This window comes from Galeopterus variegatus, unplaced genomic scaffold, assembly GCF_000696425.1.
Source record: "Galeopterus variegatus unplaced genomic scaffold, G_variegatus-3.0.2 Scaffold5648, whole genome shotgun sequence".
Classification (NCBI taxonomy): domain Eukaryota; kingdom Metazoa; phylum Chordata; class Mammalia; order Dermoptera; family Cynocephalidae; genus Galeopterus; species Galeopterus variegatus.
This window is the reverse complement of record NW_007731759.1, coordinates 91,928-102,289: the sequence shown is the minus strand read 5'-3', so window position 1 is coordinate 102,289 and position 10,362 is coordinate 91,928. Positions and strand designations below refer to the sequence as shown.

Below are 10,362 nucleotides of genomic sequence, written 5' to 3'. Positions count from 1 at the left end.
ACCAAGCTGAGGACAGGAAGGATGACAGGAGCATTCCCATGGAGACAGAGGAGACACACCCTGAAGAAGCGATGGAGGGAGAGCCAACCGAATGGTGAAGAAGGTGAGTGGGCAGGATGGGGTTGACAGCGTGGCAGAGGAAGGAGCCGGGGATAGCAACACGACCAAGCTGAGGACAGGAAGGATGACAGGAGCATTCCCATGGAGACAGAGGAGACACACCCCGAAGAAGCGATGGAGGGAGAGCCAACAGAATGGTGAAGAAGGCGAGTGGGCAGGATGGGGTTGACAGCGTGGCAGAGGAAGGAGCCGGGGATAGCAACACTGGCTCGGAGAGAACCAGTGCCCCAGTGGAGGAGCCACCAGCAGACCCCTTACTGGAGATGAGAAGAAACAATCAACGTTACCTTGTTTTATGTGTTCGGAATACTTTTGTATTTATTTATTTTTTGGGGGGTGGCTGGCCAGTATGGGGATCTGAACCTGTGAACTTGGTATTATGAGGCTGTGCTCTAGCCAACTGAGCTAACTGGCCAGCCTCTGAATACTTTTGTAAATGAAAAAATGTTTTTTGGTTTTAATGGTGTTCTGTGGTTTGTGTATTAATTTTTTTCTTGTGCATATCACACCACCAAAGGCTTTTGGGCCATGTAGCACCATGAACCAAGTGGCACAGTCAGCCACCTTTCTAAGCGTTGCAAAGATGGCTCTTTTCTTTGGATCTTGTTTCTAGCCCTCAACTGGTAAAAGCCTCAGAATTTAGATTAATTGAGAAAACACCGACCTCTTTTAGAGAATTATCCTTGGACACTGCAGAATCTAGTCTTGCCAATGCCTTCCTAAGCTCACATGGGTACTTACCAACACCATAGCCTTAAACCTTTTCAGTCCCCATCAACGGCTTCCTGAAAGTCTCTTCTCTTGTTTACTTTTGCAAAGAGTACCTTCTTGAAAACATAATCATATATGAATATGTATTTGTTCACTTCCCTTTTATATTTTTAATCAATGTCAGATATAAAGAGTTGTTATAGAGTTGGGCGTAGCCTAAGCTAACTACACTTAGTTCTTACTGATCCAGAAGTGGTCTCCATAGTTATAGTAGTTACTAGGTTATGAAATAGTCATTGAAATGAACACAGCACATATACATTATCTATACTGCTTTTTGTTATAATTAGTATTGGGTATGTTCTGGTAAATTCATCCTTATTGTACAGAAAAAAAAATTGCTTTTTTTTTTTACCAGGTTTTCCAAAGACAGATTAGATCACAAATCTTAAGGAATTGAATATTCTTATACTAGACTAGATAACTTCAAAATCATTAGCCCATTCCAGAAGCAAAACAGCTGGAATTAAGTTCTTTCACTTGAAATTATTTTACAATAATCAAAACATTCAAAACCTCAAGGCTCAGGATCCCATAGATCAGAGCCTACCTTTCTGATAAACTCTTAGTAAAGTCTTGGAGACTAGAAGCAAGATAGTTTGTGATATGTAAGCTTCCCCAAAACTAGAAGATTTTTTATTGAATAGTGGTATATCTGTCCGGTACGGGGGCAACACTGAGGGTTGCGATCCGTTGCCGGACACGGAAAAAAGACAAAAGACCAAAAAAATAAAATAAAATAAAATAAAAATAAAATAAAAAAAAAAAAACATTATTTTACAATAATCGAAACATTCAAAACCTCAAGGCTCAGGATCCCATAGATCAGAGCCTACCTTTCTGATAAACTCTTAGTAAAGTCTTGGAGACTAGAAGCAAGATAGTTTGTGATATGTAAGCTTCCCCAAAACTAGAAGATTTTTTATTGAATAGTGGTATATCTGATGGTATATGTTTCTTAAAGGTCCAAATGTAATAAAAAAAAAAAAGAAAAGAAAAGAAAAAATCATGAATGGAAGATTATTTAATGAAGTAAGAAATTCTTCAAAATATAAAATTAAATAAATGAAACCAACCCATGTATGCAGTCTGATCACCTCTTGATTTATGAGAGGGAAGAAGAGAGAGAGAGATGACAGGGACACAGACTGATTTAGGAAATATGCCATAATTTAATTTTGATGGTAGTTCTCTTTTCTGCATTTCCAGTTTTTACAATGAGCATATATTACATTTAGAAATCAGAGAAAAAAATAATAAAGCTTCAAAATTACTCATTCAACATTTTTAAAATCACAATGTTGTCCAAGGTTAGCATCGTAGCAATTCTCCTAAATAATCCATTATTCATGCAGACAGGTTGAAGTCATCTGTCCAGATTTCCAAAAGCTGACAACAGCCATTTCAGACCTTCCAGTTTTCTTTTGTTCAGATGTAACAGACAGAGAACATCATGTAACATAATGGAAGAAAAAAAGTATTCAGTGGAAGTTTTGATTCACATCATGAAAGAGAATATGTAACAAATAGATTGAAGTGGAAAAAAAAAACATTAAAAAATTCCCTAATGTCACACCACCAATAGGCCTATCATATTGGAATTAAAATTTCTCTTTAAATCTGTTTGGCAGAATATAATGTTGCAAAACAAAGCAGATCTACCAGGACCAGCAGCCATCGATCTCCAGAAGAACTGCACGCTGCCTCCTTCAGTCTATGACAGCCACCAGGGGACAAGGCCATGCAGGGTGAGGAGCTGTTCCTTTCACCCAGGTTCCAATTTTAGATTCCAGCCAGGCTGGGAGCAATTATTTCTGAGAGCAGCCGAGCCCAGTTATCAGGAGAGTGCTTATCCGAAAAGCTCAAGGTTTGAACAACCCAGAGCCTAAAAGACAGGAAAAAAGACACTTGGAGGAAGAGATGAGGCCAGATGGGTGGAAGATGAGGAAGCAAGGGAGACAAAGTTCTTGACAGGTGACAGGGACTCTGAGCCCCAGGCAAAGCAAGCCTGTGCAAGGGCTGAGGACCACGCCCTCGTCTCTCCCCTGTGAGGTGGAGGCAGCAGAGGGCCGTGCTCCTGGTCTCTCACCTGCAAGGGGGAGGTGTCATGCTCAGATGCATTACCTCCTTGAACCTCTCAACCGTTCTGAGCAGTCAGAAGATGGGAGCTGAGAGCAATGAGCACATCTAACCAAAGCCCCAGCCTGGTTAACTGCACTTGTGCTGGGCAGCAGCCTGCCTGGAGGACGAGGAGCCAAGGCACAGCAGGCTTACCCTCTCTCTTCTTTGTCCTGCCCATCTTTTCTCTGCTTTACTGCAAGAATCTCATGCCTCCTGGCTTGCCTGTTTATATGCCCCTTGTCTGGACTGCCGTTGGAATCCCTTCACCATTTTCCCTAGATAACACGCTCGTTCTGCAGGCTGTGCATCCTCCTCCCACGTAGCTGAATCTGCTGCCCCACATCCTAGACCCTCTTCCCTGCCCTTTCCTCTTCCGTTCTCTGCCCACCGCCAACCACGTTCTGAGCTGTAAAATGTGCAGAAGCTCTTGCAATGCAGAACATTTTCCAGAAAAGTAAAAACGAAAAGACCTAAACCCACTCCATAGAATGAACTAAATATACAGATCACTAAGGAAGGAGCCTGATGTATGGATATAGCTGTAGAAATAGACACCATCCACCAAAAAAGGGGGTAGCAAAATCAAATAAGTTTAGGACTGTGCTCTAGCTCCTGCTCATCACGCGTAAGAGCCTGTACTAGGGTTGGAAATGTCCTTCAGTTAAAGAATCATTTTAACCTAAATTTATTTGAGCACAGAAGCCTTTAAGTAGGATGTTTCTTAATCTATCATTGAATGCTAGTGATACAGTAACAAACTGTACGCAGTGTGAGAACCACTGATAATGGTTGATGTGCATAATAGTAGGAACACTAGTGTCCTGGGAGAGGCTGGGCACCGTGCGGCATCTGCTCACGTTCCCAACACCTTCTCCCGTTGGCTGGTCCGCCTCTCCCCCAGCCCACCTCAGCACTGCCCCCAGCCCCAACCGTGAGTGTTCAGGGTGGTTTGGACTCCTACAGACATGGATTCAATTCTCTGTGACACGGACAAGTTAGCTAACTTCTCTGGGCATCAGATTCCTTACTGGTCAAATGAGTACAATGTTGCTTACATTTATAACATACCACACACACACACATGCGCGTGCACACACACACACACACGCATCAGATTCCTTACTGGTCAAATGAGTACAATGTTGCTTACATTTATAACATACCACACATACACACACACACACACACACACACACACACAACTTCTTACTGATCTATACTGAACCACTCTCTCCTTATCAAGCTCGACATACTCACTGCAAAGTCGCCATACTCTGTGTCTAAAATTGCTTCAAGTTTAGCCTTGCAAGCACTAACTTCAGCAAGTGTGAGTCTATTTCTTGAGCTATTTCCATTTTCCATTTGTTAGTGACAGATGCATGCAATTACTGGAACTTCAGGAACAACATGCCTTCCAAACCTCGCTGCAAATATCTGCGACAGAACACCTTCTCTTCTTGGCTGCTACACTGGGGTGGAGGATTAGGGTTGCTGACGGCCTACCTTTGATCAGATTCCAAGCTGAATTTTCCTGAAAATTCTCCTCCCTACTTGGGATCTCTGTGCTCAGTGATTGCGTCCTGTGTCCCATTCTCAAACCCTTCTTCTCCCTACCAATTGTTTCAAAGCTGCGCCTCCTACCTCACTGGGTTTGCTGTGTCATCTTTCTGAGGCCAAGCACCCTGGTACACCTGCCCATCTCACAGCAGCCTGGGTAGTAGTGACTTGGCTTGCAAAGTGCAGTAACTCATTTGCAATGTAGATCCAGAGTCACCTTTGATCCTGGAGAGTATAACACTGTATGTGATTACCCAGAGAGAATGGAAGTTGGAAATACAATCACATTTTCCTTGTTACTTGTTAGAACAAATGAGACCTCACCTGGCTCTCCCATGCTCCCCAAGTCCTGGCATTTTCATTCCTCTGTAGATACAAAACAACTAAACTCACCACACCGCATGCCATTCTTGCTCTAGAATGGGAAAACACCCACTCCAGACACAGACTAGTGTTTGAAAACTACCATCAGAAGTAAGGCAGGAAACCGGGAATTGTCCAGGAACCTGCTTGAATGAGCCCCTGGGGCTTTGCCCTCCAACCTAGGCCCCCAGGTTTGACAGTTTACTGCAAAACTGCATTGAAAGAAGCTCTACCCCAAGGGGCATGAGCTTGGGAAACAAAGACTGGGATAAAAATGCCTGCCCTGCTATTTATTGGCTGTGGGATCCTGGCTCTGGGCAAGAACATATCAGAAAACCACTGACTTCTTTCCTCCTTTTGAAATCATTCACAGGTTATGCAACACATTCAGCCGTCACCACCACAGGAGGCACCTATAAGACCATTACAAGAGAAGCTCTTGTCAAAGCAAGATTAACCTCTGCTTGATGCGGGAGAGACTGGGAACAGCTGACAGTGTGTCCTGCTATGGGGAGATGACCCAAAACCCCATATATCTCCTCGGGCTACCTTCCACTCCATATGGAGAGATACCAGACTGGTCAGGAGGACAGAGAGACTGGGTGAGAGCCTGGGCCCACCTCTAGCTGGGCTTTGCATATGGAAATGAAGGCTCCATCGAATAACAACGTTTCTCTTTAGGAGCAGCTGCTGAATTATTTTCTTTACACCCCAAACATCATTTCAATCCATTTCTTTGTCCCCATAATTACCATCTAATCTGGAGTCTCCTCAATTCTTCCCTGGCCTTTAACTCCAGCCACATTCCTGTCCAGGCCTCTGCCCCTCAGCTGCCAAAGTGACATTTCAAACACAGGAACCTGGTCCTGTGAACATTGTGGCATAGGCTGCATCATCTCTCACAGGACTGATGCGGTAGTCGTCCCAAGCCCCCCACCCTGCCCTTCTGACTTCTCTTGCTGTGTCCCGTAATCCATGTTCCGTACAACAGCCAAAATAATCAGCTGAAAAACAGAAGTTAGTTCACGTCTTTTCCCAGATTAAACACCATCACTCTTAGAAAAGGATTCAGATCACAGGGCCCTGGGTGACCTCCCTTCCAACTGCACATGGACGCTCATCCCGCTCAGTCCCTGTCCCTGTACTCCTGCCACTGGGTCATCTCTCTATTCATGGGACCCACCCAGCTCATTCCAGCCTTTGCCCTTGTTACTTCTCTGTGCTGGAATCCACTTCCCCAGAGCTTGTGCAGCTGATCCCCCTTCCTTCTTTGGAGGCCATCCTTGACTACCCTGAGTTGGCCACACCCAGAGAATCAACGTATTCATTGTATTTTTCCCTCGATGAGATGTAAACTGCATAATAGCACATGCCTGTCTTGTCCTGCTCATCTGTCTATTCCCAACTCTGAGCCTAGTACTTGGCACATTCAATTAAGTTTGTTGAATAAATAAATGGATGGATGGATGGATGGATGGATGGATGGGTGGAGAATGTCATTGTATTTTTCCCTCGATGAGATGTAAACTGCATAATAGCACATGCCTGTCTTGTCCTGTTCATCTGTCTATTCCCAACTCTGAGCCTAGTACTTGGCACATTCAATTAAGTTTGTTGAATAAATAAATGGATGGATGGATGGATGGGTGGGTGGAGAAATAAATCATATCACTTTCCTGATCAAAACCAGTCAGTAACTTGCACTAGAATGAAGTCCACACTCCTTACATCCTTACATAGCAGGCAAAGCCCCCCACATCAGTCCTGCCTGCCTCACCAGCCTTTTTTTCATCCCCCACTTCTCCCTTGTTCCACCCTTCTAGTATTTAGAAAAAATACACGTTAAGCTTAAAAATAAGACATAAAGATTTCTGGTGCCTGTCAACGTCATTCTAGCACACTGTCTAGCAAGCCCACGTAATAATCCCCTGATATTCCAGGGGTAAGTAACTTCATTTGATTTAGTATTTACTATTGATTAAGACTAGGACTCTGTCAAAGTAGATGTTAACTTTAGAATATTGATAAGTTGCAAATGGTTTTTATTTGGTAGAGATCTAAATAAATTTTGTCCAGTAGAAAAGATAACCAAACATTACGGTTTTATTTCCATGTCCAACATTAACCAGTTTAGTATCTAATAAAATCTTATTTTAGCATTCTTTCATTCACTGATGATATGTTTCAGCCTCTTACATTCTTTGAACCAACCTTACCATTCTGCTGGTTCCCTCTTTAATGTGTTAAATTAATCTTTGACACATACTCAGTATATATTTTGGGATGCTATTTTTGACACTGAATTACCAACACTTACACAACTGTTCCACATTCTCACAACTCTGAAATATTTGCTCTATTTGCTGGTACAACATGACCCTTCCCAATCCTACCCTCTAATCCCATCAGCTGTCCTCAAACCTATTCTCCTCCAAGTTATCTTCTGTTCATCCCTGTAGGTTAAACTAACATGTGAACTCCTTAGGAAGCCTTTCCTGACACACCCCAACACCAATGCACACATGCGCATGCACACATAGACATACACACCTCCTTGAAGTATATAGATTTCTCTCTGGATTTTGTAAACCTAATCAGAAAAAAGGATGGAAGAGGAGGGTTCACCAGGCATGCACAAAGGCTTATACAAGCATCAGGGCCCTTCACCTAGGAAGGGAGTAACCCAGCTCCTCCAGGGCCATCAGGGATTTGGCAGAAACAGAAATCCTTCTGTTTCCCTTCTAGAAAATCTTCACTCTTCAGAATCCAAGTGCTTACTTGTTTTAGTTCATTCCTGCTGCTATAACAAAATTCCTGAGACCAAGTAATTTATAAAGAATGCAANTTAGTTCATTCCTGCTGCTATAACAAAATTCCTGAGACCAAGTAATTTATAAAGAATGCAAGTTTATTTTCTCACATTTCTGGTGGCTGGGAAGTCCAAGATTAAGTCACCAGCAGATATGGTGTCTAGAGAGGGCTGCTGTCTGCTTCCAAGATGGTGCCTCCTACTGCGTCCTCACATATGGGAGGGAGGGAAGAGTCAAAAGGGCTGAGCGCTGTGTAAAGGCTCTTTTATAAAGGCCTTAATCCCATTCAAGGGGGCTTCACCCTCATGACTTAATCTCCTCCTAAAGGCTCCACCTCTCAATACTATTTACATTGATGATTAATTTCTAATACACAAATATTGAGGGGAGGGCATATTCAGACCATACCCCCGGCCCCCAAAATCCATGTCTTTTTCACATACAAAATGGATTCATTGCATCACTATAGATCCAAAAGTCTTAACTCATTCCAGCACCAACTCAAAAGTCTAAGGACCAGGGTCTCATCTAAATCAAATACTGGTGAGACTCGAGGTACAATGTATTCTTAGGCATATTCCACTCCAGCTGTGAGCCTGTGAAATCAAGCAAGTAATGTGCTTCCAAAACACAATGGTGGGATGGGCATAGCCTAGACATTCCCACTCGAGAAGAGAGAAATAGGAAAGAAAAAAAGGGGGGGTAACTGGTCCCAAGTAAGTTTTAAAAACAACTAGGCAAACAACATTAAATCTTGATCTTCTTTGACCCCATGTTCTGCCCTATGAACAAACTGGCTTGGGGGTTGGGCCCCCAAGGCCCTGAGCAGCCCTGCCCCATGGCTTCACTGAGTGTAGCCCATGCAGCAGCTCTCAGAAGTTGGTGTCCACAGCTCTCCCAGGCTGGGGTTGCACACTGGTGGCTCTACAGGTCTGGCTCCACCCATGCAGCAGTCCTCTGCCTGGGCCCCTAGGCTCTCTGAGGCAGCCATGTCTCCATATCTCTTGCACTCTGTGTACCTGCAGAGTTAGCACCACATGGATGCTGCCAAGTCTTCGACCCTGTGACCTTGGAGAAACAGCTGGAGCTATATCTGGGCCAGCTTGAGTCACAGCTGGGGCAGTCAAGGAGTGCTGCACTTGAATGTGGGTAGCAGAGACTTGAGGCAGTCCTGGGCAGTAAGCCCAAAGGTTACATGGGCATCCTGGACCCCTCCTATAAAATGGTTCTGCCATCTAAGCTCTGATACTCTGGGCCTCTGGCAGAAATGGCAGTCTTGAAGATCTCCACGTTGGGGTCATTATTTTATTGTCCTGATGCATAACATCTGGCTTCCTCTCATCCATACTAATCTCTTTATCAAATGTTCACTTGGCCACACCTTTGGTTTTCTCTCCAAATATACTTTTTTATTCTTTACATGACCAGGCTGAAATTTTTCCAAATCTTCAAATTTTGCTTCGCTGTTGATTATAAATTTCTCTTTGATTTGTTTCTCTCTTTTTGCATTTTATTATAAGTAGTCAAGAGAAGCCATGCAGCACCCTCAACACTTGGCTTAGAGATTTCTTCTACCAAATATCCTAGTTCATCGCACTTAAATTCTGCCTTCCACAAAGTACTAGGACATGGACACAATTCAGCCAAGTTCTTCATCNTCTCTTGCACTCTGTGTACCTGCAGAGTTAGCACCACATGGATGCTGCCAAGTCTTCGACCTTGTGACCTTGGAGAAACAGCTGGAGCTATATCTGGGCCAGCTTGAATCACAGCTGGGGCAGTCAAGGAGTGCTGCACTTGAATGTGGGTAGCAGAGACTTGAGGCAGTCCTGGGCAGTAAGCCCAAAGGTTACATGGGCATCCTGGACCCCTCCTATAAAATGGTTCTGCCATCTAAGCTCTGATACTCTGGGCCTCTGGCAGAAATGGCAGTCTTGAAGATCTCCACGTTGGGGTCATTATTTTATTGTCTTGATGCATAACATCTGGCTTCCTCTCATCCATACTAATCTCTTTATCAAATGTTCACTTGGCCACACCTTTGGTTTTCTCTCCAAATGTACTTTTTTATTCTTTACATGACCAGGCTGAAATTTTTCCAAATCTTCAAATTCTGCTTCCCTGTTGATTATAAATTTCTCTTTGATTTGTTTCTCTCTTTTTGCATTTTATTATAAGTAGTCAAGAGAAGCCATGCAGCACCCTCAACACTTTGCTTAGAGATTTCTTCTACCAAATATCCTAGTTCATCGCTCTTAAATTCTGCCTTCCACAAAGTACTAGGACATGGACACAATTCAGCCAAGTTCTTCATCACTTTGTAACCAGTATGGCCTTTCCTCCAGTTTCCAATAAGACATTCTTCATTTTCATCTAAGACCTTATCAGAATGGCCTTTATTTTTCATATTTCTACCAGCATTCTGATCACAAGCATCAGATAATCTCTAAGACTGAAGCTCTCTCTATAGCTCTCCTCTTCTTCTGAGCCCTCATCAGAATTGCCCTTAATGCTCCATTCATGGCAATCTAGGCTTTTTCTAGCATTTACTTCAAAACTGTCTCTGCCTCTACTCATTATTCAGTTCTAAAGCCACTTCCACCTTTCAAGTCACATATTT

At 43.3% G+C, this 10,362-nt stretch overlaps 1 pseudogene; it reads left to right on the top strand.

The window, feature by feature from the left end:
* The window catches only part of LOC103605189, a 58,191-nt pseudogene that overhangs the window by 1,676 nt on the left and 46,153 nt on the right, over positions 1–10,362 (top strand).